General features: G+C 36.3%; 1 protein-coding gene across 10 annotated transcripts in view; it reads right to left on the bottom strand.

The window, feature by feature from the left end:
- Window positions 1-1,553: 1,553 nt before the first annotated feature.
- Window positions 1,554-16,427, bottom strand: part of FLRT2 (fibronectin leucine rich transmembrane protein 2) — a 181,408-nt gene continuing 166,534 nt past the window's right edge. For 6 of the 10 annotated variants that reach the window (XR_004777589.2, XM_035540002.2, XM_035540000.2 and 3 more), the window contains 2 exons: window positions 2,510-2,613; window positions 1,554-2,148 (listed from right to left, as the gene is read on the bottom strand). The gene's annotated coding sequence lies outside the window, so the exon portion shown is untranslated. Of the gene's footprint in view, window positions 2,149-2,509; window positions 2,614-3,236; window positions 3,546-3,584; window positions 3,691-5,426; window positions 5,529-6,801; window positions 7,062-16,427 lie in introns of those variants that run through there. The other 4 variants (XR_004777590.2, XR_004777591.2, XR_007708409.1 and 1 more) reach the window with 4 other exon arrangements.

Below are 16,427 nucleotides of genomic sequence, written 5' to 3'. Positions count from 1 at the left end.
TGGGATCCATTCAGTCCAATCACTCCATTCCATACAGTTCTGTAGATCCAGACTTTGAACACTATGCAGTCCAAGCAGTTTGTCTCTTGGGTCTGAATGAAGGAAAAGTTTGCCATTATGTCTAACACTGCTATAGTTAATCTATATTTTTGTGCTTAGGTCTTAGAGCAGAAATGAAAACTCGGTCAGATCCCTTAGATACCTAAACCAGAACTTATTCTATATCCCAACCTTCTTCTGGAAGGCTGGAGATAACTACCCTGAGGGGTCTCAGAGAGGAAAATAATTTACCACTTCACTGAGAGGGCTGTGGATATAAAACTGCTACACAAAAGTCAGGCACTGCCACTAGCAGCCGTGCATTCATTGGCAGTAGCCGTGAGGCACTGGTTTGCTCCAAATTCAGTGAGAGAGTTGTGACCTGTGTTTACGCATACAATTAAGGGATTTGGGTGTCATTCTACCTGCTCTCTAGAGCCCAGTCATGCCTGGATGAAAGAATTGTCTCGTTAGTGTGGTATCGTTCAGACCTTCAGGAGTTAAATGAAACTGGGAAGTGGGTATTGTACAGCAAGTTACATGTATTACTACGTAATTCCTGGTTTAGGTATTTAAGTTTTGTGGGTTTTTGTTTGTTTGTTTGTTTTTGGTTTTGTTTGTTTTATTTTGTTTTGGTTTTGGTATTGCTACTAGTGTTCGAATTGAGACCATTATTTACAAATAGGAGCAAAATGTATACAAAGATTTAATTTATGTGCACAACATATTTATGGATGTTCTTTTTGGAAGGCATTTTTACTTCTACTCAGTTTATAACCAATCTTTTTTAAGCAATATTCCACTGAAGTTATCAGGAGACTTGTGTGGGGTATATATACTGGTGAGAGAATAAAACAACAGTGAGAAAGTGGATAAAACACTGGAAAGTTATCTGACCAACTTCAAACCTGGAAACAAAACTTGGATCATAGCTGGTTCTTATTTTGTTCAAATCATTTCACTAATCCCTTTAAAAATATAAATCATTCATACTTAAATATCTAGAGTTTTGTCTGTCTTGCTAATGTGCTCTATCAGGAAACTGTTAAATCATTCTGCAATAATATTGTCCTGGGTAACTTTCAGAGCAATGTGAATTTAAAAGAGGCTGATGGTCAAGGCTGTCTGAAATGCATCCAATAACCACAGAAATGAAATTTAATTGAGGCAAACACTGGAGTAATGTGTTAAATCTGCTAGGCTTCTCATTATAACACCAGGTAAAAATTTTCCCCTGAGCATTACTTGGTATAAGATTTTTCAGGTTTAAGGGAAAGAAAAACATTCAAATGCTCAACATTTTTTGAATCACAAAAAAAATACAAAAAAAGAAAACTTTTTTTAGCTTACACAAATATTGTTGTTATTATTGTTATTATTAGTATTGTTATAAGAAAGAGCTTCATTTTTTGAAAATAACTTACTGGAAGTAAGTAGTCCTAACCAACCTAAGTTCTGGTCTGGTTCAGGACTGACGTAAGAAGTCAGATCTGAAGAGATGAGGGAAAGTCTGATATTTCAGTTCATATTTATTCAGTCTTTCAGGGTACAGATTGTTTACAATTATATAAGTAAATTCTCCACCAGCATTTGTTTGCTGTCTGCATCTCTTATTATCAGGAGTAGAAACATTTCAGGAAGAATCATCATCTGACAGTCATAAGCTCACTACTTGATTCTATGTTTTGAGTACAGCTAGCTGAGTCTGTGACCTTTCCTTTCTCCCCAGCTGAAATCCATGTGTTGGTCTGGTCCTCTGCCCAGGTCTTCAGGTGGAAAGTAGCCATGTCCTCTCTTGCCTCTGAAGTGTGCCAAACACTGTTAGTGTGGTGGAAAACAATCCTTGTGGTCTGAGCAGTAGTGCTTTTAAAACATTCAACTGCTCTGTGGGCTACACAGCTACGGAAATGACTAATGTTACAAATGGCTGTTGCGACAGCACAGAGGGCAGTATATTGCACTTACTGCAACAAGATGAAGTATAAACCACAAACCACAAATCGTGCTTATGATTTGAAAGCAGGTGAATATTCTTCTGCTAGAGCCCCAGACAGATATAAAGGATGAAAGGTGGCAAGGTCCTCTATGCTCAGTGAAGAGTTGTCTGGTCTGCAAGCAGAAAATAGAGAATAGAGTAGACTTCATTATTGTTGTTTTGTGGTTTTGTCCATCCTCCTCCTCCCTTCCCCCCTCCCCCACCGCCCCCCCCCCCAAAAAAAAAAAAAAAGAAAAAAAAAAAAGCTAGAGGGCAATACTCAGCTGCTTTCTGCAATTTTTGTGGAACTGTAAGCACTTGGCTCCAAGACAGTTCTGGGAAAAGAATTGTTGAAAGAAAGCTTTCTCATATGGTATTTCTCTAACATGGACAGAAGTAGAAACTGCTGTAAATTTTATGAGAAAAAATATTCTGTGGTGATTCATACCCCAAAAGTGAAGACCTACATATCAAAAAGAGCCTTTAGGTACTTACTCACTGGGAGCTTGATTCTCAGGCACTCTGGTTTTGCATCTGTCTTCTTGGATAAGGCGTGTGGCAGCTTCCAAAGTGGGAAGTAAGCCAGCAATCCTCAGCACCTGCCACAACAAGATGTTAGGACTCGTTAGGACTCTGAGCAGCTCTAAGTCTTCTCTAATTTATATTCACAGAAAAATCAGCTTTATACAGTGTGGGAAATGGAGGAACCTACTTTTTTTTTTTTTTTTTTTTTTTGTTACAAATAAGGATCTGTTCCCTGAATCTGTTCACAGTTCACTTGTCTCTGTAAAAATTTTATGCAACAGGTGAGGAAACTCAGGCAATTAAATGGGAATATTGATAATATTACTAAATGCAGTGCTATCTCCTTTGAAATATTTTGATCCGTTTTTTGTTATCAGATTTCTGCGCTCAAACTCATTTTGGAATTACCAGATAAAAGGATAGTAAAATTTATAAAAGCAGAACAAAAGCACCTGGCAGAAGCTAAAGGATAGGAGATTTATGTTTATATCTAGAAGTGGAGGGAACCAGAGAAACACCAGTGATTTATAAAGCCTACTCAAGTACAAGAAGCAAAGCATATAAAATATCCATGAAAACGTTTATGGGAGACATCAGAAAAACACTGTCAGAGAGATATGGCTATGAGAGTCAACACATTGGAGAAGTGGGAGCAAGAATGCCACCAACTGTTAAAATAGAATTTGGAAGTAATTACCCATAGTGATTTTTCTAAACAGCAACAAAAATACTCCTATGTTCCTGGTTATTTGTTGATAAAAACATTTTAGAAAATAAGAGTTTAGGAAACCTCCATTACTTATTTGAGATGTTAGCAGAAAGTGAGACAAGATCTCAAGTGCATAAGATAATTAGTAGGAGCTTCTAGAAGTGAAATGGCAGAAAATACTTCAAGTCCCTCAGCAATACTGCCCTTCATTGAAACTTATGAGGACAACATCATTGTAATAAGATCTGAAATGCAGGAAAGAAGGAAGGGAGCTGCTGAGACAAGGCTACTTGTAAAGGATGGGGAAACCATTTCCTCCTGTCAACAATGTGCTACCTTCAATGGCTCTGCTGACTCCCACTGCAAAGTTGAGAGGTCTTAAACTGAAGACAATCCCTGACTGTTCTATCTGCTGGTAGTCAGCACAGATCACATGCACTGTGAGCACAGATACACAGTATTTTTACTTTCCAAAAGCAATATAGGATAGTGTCCTGAATACTCAGGAAGGTATTCAAAGAACACCCAGCAGAGATGTCTGAAGTAAACAGTTGCAAACAGAGCTGCTTGAAATTTTTCAAAAACATTTTTAAGTAGATGAATATACTTTATGTAACACTGAATATGTTCACAACAAACTACAGTTTTTCATCTTTTTGTGTGTGTGTGTGTGTGTGTGTGTTTCCTTCTTCTACCCACCAAGTTCTAAAAAGGAAAGTTTATAATAAAGAAAAATTATGAAATCAAAAAAGGAAATGTTCACAAAGTCACCGAAGATTAAGACAAAGATTCGTGAAAAACTAATGAGACAAGATTGGTAACATTTTAAAAATAATTTATTCACAATATTTTTTTTACATTTTTAGAAATGTCAAAAACAGACAAACAATGACAACAACAAACAAAAACAAGCAGACAAAAAGTCCAGCTTTTTGCTAAAACATAAATGCCTAAAATATTTTAACTGATATACCAATTGAACATTGATTTCCAAGGTAATGTTGTTACTGTATTTTAGAAATATGTGTCATCCCCTCATAAAAAATATCCAGATAGTTTTGAAATGTTTCCTAAAGAGTGATTCCCACAGTGATACTAGTCACTTGCCTGCAAATAAATATTTCCAAAGCCTTGGGGCTATTCCATGCCACAGTTTGAAGACTCATTCTTTTTCCTGGTCTTTTTGAAAGCAAATCCTTATGTACAGACCTAATGTTTATACACCATGGGTGTCTTTTATAAACACCTATAGGACCAAATTCTACCCCATTTATTTAGTGTCTCTCCATTCCCTCCCCATACTTCCATTATTTTTTCAATCAAAGAGACATTACTGGACGTTAATAAAGGCAGAATCTGGGGCTTTCTTTTCTAACAGTTATGGAAACTGAGCTACTTACTTCAGTGCTAAAGAGTTGTGCTTACTTCAGTGCTAAAGAGCATAAACCTTGAGTTTAGTGTGTGCATCACAGCAGCAAGATTCAGCTCTTATGAACCCACATTACTCTAGGGAGGATAGTAGATCTTAAATCCTCTCTGTAAAAAGCTGGTGTGACAAATATTTTGTCAATTGGTCTAATGTGTATTAAAATAATATTATTGGTTTATAGTAATAAAAATATTAAACCACACTCATCCTTCCCAAGTTCAATTGAATCCCCATAAAGTTGGAAATCTGTCAAAGTGAAAATTTGTAAGAAAACACCTTTTACTTTAAATTTATAAAAAATAATCTCCTGCCCTACACATTTGTAAAATTTTAAATGAGTGCAATTTGTATACTTAAAAAAAAAAAAAGTTAAAATTGAGTGAAATGTACCATGGTTTTCAATTGCTTTCAATTACCATTAAACCTTTCTGAGAACAATTTGCATAATGTTTCATAAACATGTAGGCAGATTAACCTTTTTAGTTAATTTATTCATTAGCAGTAAAAATTCAAAGCACCTCTTATGAGAAAATAATGTCTTGCTGTTAAATTACATGGAAACAAAGCATTTGGGACATAGTTGTCTAAGTTCTCCCTGTGTCAAAGCACAAAATAGTGGAGAGAATAAAGCTTTGCCTGTTAGCAGAGTGTTGATTAAATCGCCTGTTTGTGAACAATTAGCAGTATTACAAGATTATATGAAGTATTAATTAGAGATGGGTTAGAAGACTCCTGCGTGGAGCAGTTACCTGCAAATATGGGGGAGGAAAGAATGAAAAAGGCCATGAATAGACAGAGAGCTGCTTGACCCTTCCCTGCCTTAAACCTCTTATAATCTCTTACATCCTGGCAATGGAAAATGTGGTAATTTAGTACTATTTTTTTTTCTTTCAGTTTGTGGTCCCTTTGCACATTTGTAACTGGCTGCTTAAGATAGAAAGGAGTGGCCCACATTCCTTCCTCCCATCCCACCCGCTCCTGCCATGTGGTCTCAGTCTTTCATTTTAAATGTGACTGAATGAATTCTTTAAATGTTACATCATTGTTCATATGTGGGAATGAAATAAGTGGCTGAAGTTTGTACACTTATGTGGCAATTTACTAGCCAGGTTCCTGAGGCATTTTCTGTTACAGGAGATTAAACCCTTCCTGTGAGCTGGAATTGAATCACTTGAAGATTGACCTTAAGTAGTTGGCAAGTCTATCACTTTGGGTAAGATCATACATTTGGTGACACAGGCAAGGACAGTTCTTAGGGGGCAACTGATTAGCTGATGAGGATAGTCAAAGTTTGAATGTGTAATTTGACAGTTTACAATAGCACCTACCCTTATATCTCCTCATTAAGAAATGAAATCAAAAGTTTCTGTACATACAGACTGACCTCAGCCCAATGTGCTCTCTCATATGTAATCCACTGTCTTTACAGTGTATCCAAAGCAAATATGACATTACATTCAGTGCCCCTATCTTTATTTTCTTTGTTTATATACCTAAGTGTCAATATTTAGATAGAAACAGATGTCTCAATCTAGCAAACACAGCTCCGTTAGTGCTACAATAACTTCACATTTTAATTTTCTGCACAATCCAGTTGATATTTTTACACTTTTTCATTATCTCTGTATAGTTTTACATCTGGAAGGCATATACTGATCAAGATTTCAAAGTTTAGGAAATTCCACACACCCTTGTGGTGACTTGTAAATACAGACTATACAGGCAGTATGAGAATGTAAAAACCTTTAAGTGCACAAGTACAAAGAAGTATTAAATTACTTACTACTAATCATTACCCATGATACTCTTACACTGTTGTCATGTGCTGGTAATGGAATGTGGTTGACTTAACTGATGTAAGTCAACCACAAAAGTTGCTACAATCTTAAACAAGTCTCTGGAAAGGGCTCTTAAAAAATAAATAGATTCTCTACAGAAATTTAAAACAGATAAAATAAATAAATAAATAAAATGAGAGAACATATAAATATTATGTTTGCATTTTTTAACACACATTGCTAACTGCTGAAATAAGCTTTCAAATAAATATAATTTGTAGTACTAAGCAGAAGAATCCTGAACACTGTTCATATTTATAAGTGTCTTAGAGTAAAAAACTCTTACCACAATTACTGAAGAGTAGATTCAAATCACAGGTGAGACTCAGCTTAAAACTTAATTAACTTTTATACTTTCTACTTCAGATCAGTTTTGTCCTTATTTAAGCCATGGTCTGAACTCCCATTATTCCTCAGCCCAAAAGGAGAGAAAATACTTTCCCAAGGCAAATCTGTCTTGCATAGGATTTGTGTTCCATTACACCTCTACACTGTAATGCAATTCAAGGATGGAGCTGAGACTCTGCCTTCATGTTATATCCATGCCTTGGTTGCAGAGTAATGTGCAACTGTTGTTCTTGGATAATAACTGGAGATTGCTGAACAGCCTCCAGTGTAAACTAAGATAGAGACCTACCTGTTCTCATATCACTAACATGTAGCTAACAGGTTGCTCAGAGAGATTGTATAGCCTCTATTCTTGGAGGTTTCTAAGACATTACTAAATAAAGCCCTGAGACACTTGCTTTGATCTTATAGTCAACCTTGTTTGAACTAGAGACATCCAGAGACTTTATGATTCTGTGATCACAAGCCACTTCCAAGAAGGGCAAAAGAGATAACTGACCAGCAAAATAAATCAGGTACTTTCATTGAACAGAATGAGGAGAGCTGTTTCACCACGTTTAAGACCTCATTAGACTTGATTTTGTTGATGTCTGTGAGAGCTGCACATATGGTTTAATGAAACCAACCACCACCACCACCAAGAAACAAAAACAAACAAAAATTAAAAAAAAAACACAAACAAAAACAAAACAATCAAAAGCAAATAAGACTCTTTTCATTTGATACCTCCCTGTGCTTGAACCTTTCCTATCATTTTTGTTTGACATAAGAATGATCATGTTGTTGCTGTTAACTACATATCATTAATAACAATTGAGCCAACCACACTCTGGAATACACCAAGCACAACACAGCTAGCCAGTTGAGGGATAAGATTGTCCCCCTCTATTCTGCATTGGTGTGGTCTCTCCACAAGCAGTGTGGAGTTGTGGGTGCCACAGTACAAGAAGGACATAAAACTATTAAAGAATACCCAAAGGAGGGCAACAAAGGTGGTGAAAGGTCTGGAGGGGAAGACATATAAGGAGTGGCTGAGGTCACCTGGTTTCTTCAGCCTGGAGAAGAGGACACTGAGGGGTGACCTCATTGCAGTCTACAGCTTCTTCACGGAGGGTGAGGGGGGAGGTACTGAAATCATCTTTCTTGTGACCAACAATAGGACCCGAGGGAACAACATGAAGTTGCAACAGGAGAGGTTCAGACTGGATATCAGGAAAAGGTTCTTTGCCAAGAGGGTGGCCAGGCCCTGGAGCAGGCCCCCCAGGGAAGTGGTCATAACACTGAGCCTGCCGGAGTTCAAGAAGCCTTTGGACAGTGCTCTCAGACATATGGTCTGATTTTGGGGTGGTCCTGTGTGGAGCCAGGATTTGTACTCAATGATCCTTGTGGGTCCCTTCCAACTCGGGACAGTCTATGATTTTATGATTCTATGAGCTAGATTGTGATAGAAGGACATTTATTCCTTTTTTCTTGGTATTTCAAATAGCGTTTTGCCTCCCTATCTTTGATAAAGGTGTACAAGTCACTCAGCTCATGGACAGGTAGCAGAATGGGGGTTTAGTAATAGTATAATTAAAAAAAAAAAAAAAAAAAAGGTAATACTCTTGCTCCCTGTACAGACTGCCAAAGCCTGGTTTGTGAGAATGATGCAGTTCCAAGCAATGCTAGGGAAGCATACAAGTTTGGACGCTGGCAGAGTTAAATAGAAACCCATCAGGAAAACAGGGGTTTGTATCTTTGATAGATAATGCATTAGGGGAAAAACAAACAAACAAACAAAACCAAACCAAAACAAAACAAAAAACACTATGAGAGACTTGCTCTGTGATTAAGAATTAGCAACCAGTAAATGTAAAAATAAAAATAATCTGCCATATTCAAAATCACTATGCTTATTCTGCAAGAATGTTAATGTAGGATGTGCTTATAAAGAAAATACTGAGCTCTTCTCATATACACCTACGAAGGTGGCCAGACACCCTCTCTAGGCTAAAGGAATATTTCACTGGACGTTTTCACCAGGTAACAGATCTGTGTTCATCTTATATCTATATCAGACACCTCATTTCTGACAAAGTGAAGTAGCTGAAGCAATTACCTCAGACATGATAATAAATTTCAGTGATATGAACCCTGAATATTTAATGAAGGAATAGTTTTATATAAAGCCTGCTTCAGGAATATTTTGCTTTGACTTTCATCAAGAAGTCAGTTTGAAAGATCACAGAATGTTGAGGTCAGCATCAGATGAGGTCCTGATCTTCCTGACAGGATCCTACCCTGATTGTATCATTAAACTCCCCTAAGGAGCAATTCATATTATAACTGTGGCACTTTGTTTTGTTATGGGAATGGAACTGGAGTTAAATGGAAAGCAAAGCTCAGCTGTCATTAATAAAAGGGTTAAATACAGTGTCAAATGGCAGAAAAAATGGCTTAAAACACTAGGGGAAAATCTATTCTAATTTTGAAGAACCTGCCCTGAACAATTGCATATCCACCTTGACAGGAAAAGCTTCTTTTAATGTCTCCTCTTGGAGTAGCCTCCATTATTCTCCGTCCGTTAAGCATAAATTGTAGGAAATTAGACATGTTTCAGGGGTCATAAACTCATTTCCCTCCTTCAGCAAGTATAGTATAAAGAGTTTAAGTGTAGTGTAAACTAGTGTCTATTTAGTTCAATGTCAATTTATAAGCATTATAATGCGTCTGTTTATTTCGATGTTCAACTCCAAATGGAGACTCCTCCTGTTCCCCAAGGAAAACACAAATTCAAAAGTATATTTGGATAGGAAATACCAGTATTTAAACAAAGATTTTTTTTACAGACAACACTGGAGAAACATGATGGAAGTACAAGGAAAGAGACGATTCTGCTACCATAGATCATAGAATCATAGAATCATGGGATGGTTTGGGTTGGAAAGGACCTTTTTTCAGAACACGTTAGCTTATTAAATTTCAGCAAATATGGCCTTTTTGGTTAAAACAAGATGTATCTTGTGTGCCACAGAATAACTTACAGTTCCATGGCCTGTGCACTCAAAGGGTATGCAAATCATTAAAATTCAGTCCCTTTATTGCCTAAATAAACCCAAAACCTGGACAGGAATCTCAGTTTTGTGCTCCAAAATGCTCTAACTCTTTTGTTATTCTGGATTGGCATTGTACCCATTGGAGTTGCTCCATGATATATAAATAGGTATGCATTATTAAATATTCATAAGGGAAAGTAATTAAAACTGTCCTCTATATCTTTGATGAGCTTTCCTGTCACTGGACCACAGAGCAGTTATTAATCATGTTGTCCTATGGGGTCATCTTCAACAACAAGTACTCAGGAAGTCTGGCTTTTGTTGTATCCTGGTGGTATAGCATACTCACAGCTAGTGCCAGTAAAACTCAAGCAAGCACAGGTAGGACTTCAGCCCAGACCTTCCCTGAATTTTGTAACTTTATGTTGAACCGGAGTACTAGTATTTAGCTACCTGATAGAGTGGCTGGTACAGGCACCTGTCTTAATGCCTGTGCATCCAGAGCTGGAGAGATGCACTTAACTACATTTCTGTGGAGTAGTAGAATCTCTTGCTTGTACTGGGATTTTCATGAAGTTAGCCAGTGATATAAAACTATACTTTTAAGTGCCTAATTCTCATAGATATCATGTAGACCAGTTCCTTGCCAGACCAATTCTGGAATCCCAAAGATTACTGGGTAAAATGGCTTCCTGCCTTCACAATTTAATAACTGATTAGCAATTAGTTCAGATGTTGCAGTAATATATTTTATTCTTGATAGATTAGACTGCTTTTGGAAAAATATATAAATATATGAAAACTTAAAATTTCCAGAAGGTTCAGCAGACAAAATTATTTCCTTTGAAAATACATGCTATAACATGTTGTTAAGTTTTTTTCCTGTCATATGAAGTTCTTATTTTTTACTCATTATACTTAGAAACATAAGCTCACAGTTCAGGTGCTTAAGCACAGAGATGCTGCTTATAACTGCTTGTTAACAGCACACACATATTGACTAGTGGCAGACCAATCTGGTGGGCTGCACCATCTTCTTTTGGATTATTTATGTATAATCTGTATTTTGGTCTACCAAAACTGGAGTAAGGAAGTAGAAGGAAAAACATATGCACCAAAACAAACAAACAAACAAAAACACTATTAGGAAGTGCAAGTTGGTGATATTGACACGGTCTAGCATGTGGCTTGTTCAGGGAGTCTTTTAAGCAAAGAGCCCTGTGATTATTATGATGTTCAAGCTTCTCTCTCATTTCTGTCTGCCCTCTCCATCCCTTCTCCCTTCCTCCTGTTCTTTCTTCTTTTCTCCCTTCTTCTCTCTCATCTCTTTCTCCCTCTCTCCATCATGCCATTCTGTCTTTCCATCCCCCATAAACCTTTGAATTGTCCAGATAGGTGACCCACAGGTTTTCAGTGTGAGACATGAATAAAAGGAGAACTGTGAGCAGCCACCAATCTTAAGGATTTCAAAAGCAGTGGAGGATGCTCTCTACCTAGCAACAGACAGCTTGAAAGTTTAAGGCTTCAAACACACAGTTTTAGGGTGTTTTAGGTCTGTTTATCTGAGTTTTCTAAATAATGATATATTTAGACGGTACAGTTTGATCAGGCATACCTATCTTTTTATTGTGTGGTAGTCACTGTTTCTCGGTGATAGTGTTTTATTTCACTGCTTCCTCTCTGTAGGTAATTCTTGGGTTATTAACAGATGCTATAAAATAGTGTGCATGTGTGTGTGTATTTTACTCTTGCTTTTTAACAGCATTGAGTGAATTCACCTCTAAGGATTTCTAAAGTGGTTTAACATTCCACTTCCATTAGGAATAACAGCATATTTCAACAGGAACACTTAATTATTCTATTGGTTTTATACTCTCTTTATCTGTCATGTAGCTATTTTATGCTTCTTCCACTTATGTGAATTTAGACTGTGTTTCTTTTAAGTTTGTATAAACACAGAATAAAAAAATACTGAAAATAGACATTAGATTAGAGTGCTACATCAATGTAAAACTTGGTTCAGATGTTACCATAAATGAATAAATGGAATTTGGCACTCGGTGAAGCAAAAGAGATGGAATATAGTAAGTCACTGGATGCTAAGAATCAAAACAGCTCAAGTATTCATAGTACAAATACAAAATTAAGAGTGCTGAGCTCTCTGAGGGAAATGAGAAGGGGGCTAATGTTTTATTCTTCCATTACTGAGTGAAAATTTACATTATTATTAATAGGCCAACTTGAGCACGTGGTTTTAAAAATCCCTCAGGAATAAAAAAAAAAAACAACACAACACTTTCTGTAATGGCAGTAAGAAAGAATATCGGGAAAAAGGTAATAGCATGTGGATTCAGTTCTAAATGCTGAAAGCATAATGCTGAGAATAAAAAAATCTTCAGTTATATATAAAATTCTTCAGCTACGTTTAACACCAGAGCCATTTTTAACCATGAGTTCATTATTGTTAAAGAGTACAAGGCCAAAATCTTGCTTGATTGAAACAGTTAAAAAAAAAAAAGTGTAAAATAAACAAATAATCCTAGTATCTACTATAGGTATTAATGATCAATATTCTGTTGAACGCGGAGACTTGAAGACAGATGAAAAGGACCTAAAAATGAATTTTTCTTTATACCATGTAGATATGATTTCTCATATTCAACACTCAGCAACAGAGCCTACATAAACTGCTTTCTTTTACTTTCATTTATGATTGTGTTTTTTTTTCTCACCCTGAAAAATTTACCCAAATTATCCATTCTTTACCTATGTAGGGATGGGTATTGGCTATAGTTCCTTGTGGCAGGATGCGTTCTATGGGTAACGTGAAATAAGCAGAGAGACTACAAATTCAAGGCATGATTATGGCTTGCAATTTTCTGATATTTATTTTCTGAATTCAAAGTAGTAGTTTGAGGACCACCAAAGCTTTGCAAACACAGTAGACTAGTGGCCCATATCCCTGGCTTAACAACAATGTGTAACCAAAAGAATGCACTGAAGTTGCTTTCAACCACAGAAATCCCAAGCTAAGCACAACAGAAGCAGGTCTGGTGACATCTGTGACACACTACTGAAGATTAAGAACATATCGTGAGACACTTTCTTATACTGAGGAACGTTTTGAGAGTCACTCTGCCAAAAATAGGAGGAATGCTTATAAAGCAAGTACTGTATCTGAGAATTTAAACTGCTTCCCAGCTCTGTAACATCTGAATACCTTTCACATAAACTAGATCACAAAGGCTGCAGCAATTTGTATGCCCTTTGGCACTTCTTTTTTTGAGTTACAGAAATGCTTCTCTGCATGAAATGTTTTGATAGTTCAGGTACATGGAACATAGCTGGTTTACAGCATGAATATGGTTATATTTCAGATGGAAGTCTTTTGTCAAAGATTTCGCAGTGGTCCCTAAATGTAATGAAACACTAGATTTGTTCTGTATCCTTTGAAAGTTTATTCCACAATCAGTTCCACCAGTACATTATTAACAAGTCTCGGTGCTAAACGCTGAAGCCCCTGTTACAGAATCACAGTAAAAGAACATAAAATCTTGGTGCTGTCCAAAATGGGACTCATTCTCTCCTTCTTATCAAGTATTTCTCAATTCTTCCCTTCTGACAGCAAGAGGTTTTATGTACATACTTGCTCCTTGAATGCAATCTGTGAGCCAAAATGGCTAAAAAATAACCTTTGAATCTGTATTTTTATTTTCTTTGGTCAGTTTCTTTTCTAGCTATCTCATACTTGTGAAATATGTGGGTGAAGAGGCGCAAACTGTACATTTTCATGGCTATGGAGATTTATGCAGACCTCAAGTGAACATATAACTACAGCCTAAATTAGGCTAGTTTTCACTGAGTTCGTGCTACAGTGGAGGGAGAAAGAGTAGCTCCTGCTGTAATTTACCATCTGCAACAGGTTAACAAGATCTTTGAAGTGCCTTCTGGAGGAACCTAAATTCAAATGCCTAAAGTTAATACTCCTCTTAATGTGAATACTCGCTTTGTTTTCATCTCTCACATTTTAACCAATGCTTTATGATCAATTTGGTATAAATATAGTAGAATCTAGCCCAGTGTCCCTATGAACCCATGTTGCAGCTTGTAAAGGGCATAACCTGATTATGAATGACATTTCCCTTTCCACATTAGAGGAATACACTTTTTATTTATTTATTTATTTATTATCATACTAGCATGTATGTCAGAAATGTCCTAAGACTCACTTTTCAACATAAAAAACACCCAGATACTGGTAAAAATGACTACGCTTCCGTGAAAATATTCATGCCTCTGTAAAGAACCAAACGGGAATTATGAGACACTGTTCTGTATTGTGGTTGAATTATTACAAAAAATCTTCAGTAATATTTAATTTCTTTCTATCAGTGAAAGTCACTGATACTATATTGTAATGTCTTGTCTACTTATTTAATTCTCTCTGTGGGTCAAGAAGGTGACACATATCTTGTGTTGGCATTCACTTTTTGCATTTAAGAACTATCTCACTTTGGATATGTGCAAACTGGGCAAGTTAGGGAAGCTTCTGGGCTCCCAGTCATCAGACATCCTGATTTTCACATTAGGGTAATACTTAGACTTGTATTACTTCCCCCTTCCTATGTGCCCTGATTTCTGCAGAAATGAAACCCAGCCGAGAGAACAGGCAGGAGCTACAAAATGCTCCAAACCAGACCCTCAGCCCTGACTGGTATTTCAGCATGTGCTAAACATGCATCCACAGTTCACATTAAAATATGGTCCTTGTATAATGGAAGGTATTTTTTCAACAGGTGCTCTGATTAATTCTCTTCCCAAGGAGATATGGAGGTTCGTATTAAATGTACCATTTCCTGCCATGAAATTTCAGCTCTCAGTACTCAACAAAAAAGCTTGTTGGGTAATCTTGTTGCTTTAATACATAATATTTGCATATTTGGAATTAAATTAATTCAAGCTTCAGTGTAGGTTGGTTTGATTCTATTGATTAATTTTTTTTTTTTTTTTTTTTACATTTGACCTTAAAAATCATATAAATGAACTACACTTAGGATACTTCTGGTAGGCTGATAATATATGCTGACCTCCTGAGGGTCCCTTCCAACTCAGGATAGTCTAATACATGAATGAATTGCAAAATCTACCCGCTCTCCCCTCACTCTCACTCAAACATAAAGCTTCATACCAGTAACAAAATCTTTGATCAAAGAAGCTGATTTTTCCCTATTTGGTTGCTCTTTATAGAAAAGGAAGCACAGATATTTAAAATCCTTCACACCAGACTTTTGCAGAAGGCAGAAGATTTTTCAGGAAGTTGCAGCTTCACAAATTTAAAGGACAATGTACTTTGAAGTTCAGCAGGAATTTTCCAGAGGATATTATGTTGTCTGTATGCCTGTTATCAAGGAATTGTACAGGATGCATATTCAATAAGTTTCCTGAAGGGAAAAGCAAAAGCAGTTGTGCTGTTTCGGTAGATTTGAGTTATTTACCTGGAGTCAGGATAATATGTCAGCCTTTACGAAAGAAAGACCTTTTTTCATTCCCCAGGAGAAAAAGGAAAGTTTAGCTAAAAGTTTGGCTAAGTTAAAATGTTAGCATCTATGATTTTTGTGTTAGCTGGTAAAAAAAAAAAAAAAAAAAGTATTTTGGAGAGGGAAAGAAAAAAGAATATAAAGAATATATATATATAAAAGACAAGTGTGTAAAAATGTTCAGACAGCACATGTTCCTAATGTATTTTAGTTTACATGATATTGTAGGAATATGTAGAAAGAAGAAAATGAAGCTTGTGAACATAACTGCCTTCCTTTTGACTAAATAGAGAAAAATCTGTATGCGTTTTTATATAATGACAGATACAACGGAAACTATTACTCAAATGACAGACCAGCATGACAAGGCCAGAGAAAGACTTAAACTATGTGGACTGGGGAATTTTCCAGGACTTAAAATGCAAAAGCAAGATGCATATTTATTTTATTGTGTAGCCATATGTTTCAGTGAATGAAAAAGACCAGAGAACATTGCTGAAAGCCAAAGAGATAACAGGAAAAATGTTGGTAAGGGATCTTTGAGGTAAAATTAAAATAAAAGTTCTGGAGCAGATGGAAACTGAGAGAAACCAATATGTTCCTTAATATATATCCTCAAACATTTTCACTGGAAAATTCCCAACCACTTCTATTAGATTCTGGCAACTTAAGGATTTCAAAGCTGTTGGTTCTGCTGGATTTCAGATTCTTTCTGACACTGGAATAGTTTATTGGGAATGGGAAATCTAGTGAGAAACAGCAGCAGCAGGTTCAGGCCTACTTTATGAAACAAAACAAAACAAAACAAAACAAAACAAAACAGTTCTCATGGAAATATTCTTTAGTAAAAATAAACTAGAAAAGAAAGAAATGTAAAATATGTCAAGATATGTGAGTAGTCTCCACTAAGTTGTATATTAGACACTGTTTCTGTCAAACATTCCAAAATCAATGCAAGAATCTTAAAACTCATTTCTAGATGATCTAATAGA

This window comes from Cygnus atratus, chromosome 5 (assembly GCF_013377495.2).
Source record: "Cygnus atratus isolate AKBS03 ecotype Queensland, Australia chromosome 5, CAtr_DNAZoo_HiC_assembly, whole genome shotgun sequence".
Lineage (NCBI taxonomy): Eukaryota > Metazoa > Chordata > Aves > Anseriformes > Anatidae > Cygnus > Cygnus atratus.
The sequence above is the reverse complement of the archived record's forward strand: the minus strand, read 5'-3'. Positions and strand labels throughout refer to the sequence as shown.